This window comes from Orcinus orca, chromosome 1 (genome assembly GCF_937001465.1).
Source record: "Orcinus orca chromosome 1, mOrcOrc1.1, whole genome shotgun sequence".
In the NCBI taxonomy this organism is placed as follows: Eukaryota; Metazoa; Chordata; class Mammalia; order Artiodactyla; family Delphinidae; genus Orcinus; species Orcinus orca.
In genome coordinates, this window is record NC_064559.1 from 205,818,906 (window position 1) to 205,820,627 (window position 1,722).

The window sequence follows — 1,722 nt, forward strand, 5'->3', positions numbered from 1 at the left end:
GTGTTTGGAGGTTAACTGCCTTTGGGATTCAGCAGAGGTCCAAACCCCAGGTCTGTTGTTCAGAGGCTGTATGATCTTAGATAGGGCCGTGGGACCGAGGCTTCTCTGAGGCTCAGTTTATCAGCTGCTAAATGGGCATAACAGTAGGGATTTCATAGACCTGCTGGGGGATCAAATGAGATCAAGTCTGTAAAACACATAACAGTGCGTAACGTATATAATAAGGACTTGATAAATGGTAGCTAAATAATGTATGTATCAAATATCTATCGATCAACCAATTGCTCCAAAGATGGATGTCTCCTAAGAATAAGTTGACCTCTCTCTGTCCTCAATTAGGAAAAAGGTGAATTTGATGCATAAGCCACAGGGCAACTTTAGGAGCTTGAAAATAAAAGAATCTTAAAGCTATGTTTAGTTAAAATGCCCAGTCAGCATAGCAATGAGTAAACGCTTAAAAGTAATTCTCCCCTTTGTACAGCATTTTGACTTCTTACATTTATTTGCTCTTCTTAATCCAGTGGCGATTTCTTCACCAACCCAACAAGTCAAGTTGCGCTTCCTTATTCAGAGGTGGGGCTTTGAAGAGTGCTTGCTGACACAAGGGCTTCGCAAGTGCTAGGTAGGCTCCCTGGAACACCCCCGCATGATACACACAGGTACCCACCCTGGCCTGTCCACCATCACCCCACCAAATGACTCTCTGACGTGCTGACTGAAAAAAACATGCACAACCTAAAAGATGAGAGTTATAGTTTATTCGGCAGACATTCTGAGGACTTAAGCCCAGGACACAGCCTCTCAGCTCTGAGGGGCTGCTCCGAAGAGGCAAGGGGGAAGCCAAGAGATCTAGGAGTTTTTGCAACAAAGACCAGGTAGTCAGAACATCAAAAGATGACTGTTAAAGAAAACCAGACGTCTTAAGTTCAGGAATGTAGCATTTCTCTATGTATGGGAAGATGCAAGAGTCTGGGCTCACTGAAATCCTTTGATATGCACCTCAGCTCTCTGGGGCCAGTGTCCTGTGCTTTCTCATCCTGAGGCTCTTCAGGGTGCACGGTTGCAGGGTGACTGCAGTAGTTGACTGCTAGAAGCGGGGGGGGGGGGGACCCTGCTTCCATCCTGAGTTCCCTCAGGGCTCACCATCAGGGCAACTGTAATATGGTGGCTCGATGGCCGCAACACCCTTTGTTTATTTGTATGGCAGGCAACATTTCTCATTCACAGATGCAGGGTTGCAATGAAGAAAGTCCTCCCCCAAACCCCCTTTCTTCTGCAGGGTCCAGTCTAGGAGGACCCTGTGTCCCCGTAGTTCTGTATTCGAGGGCATAAAAGACAGGCTGCCTTGGACCTGTGACCACTTGTTCCTGAGACGGCCACAACCAGGGCCCCAGCAGAATGGCTGCAGCCATAGGATGACTGACCCCCTCGTGTTACCCACACTGGGATTAGATCTTCTGTGTCAGGGGAGTTACTGTTTATCAAGAGCGCCGGGGCTTTCAGACGACCTGCTGGGTTCATGCCATGTATTTCCAGGCGGTAAGGAAGAATAGTGACTCTTTTTTTTTTTTTTCCTACTGAGATATAACTTACATACCATAAATTTCACCATTTAAAAGTATACAGTTTGGTGCGTTTTAGTATACAGTCAGCCCTCTGTATCCGTAGGTTCTGTATCTGTGAATTCAACCAACGGTGGATTGAAAAAAATTAAAAGAAACA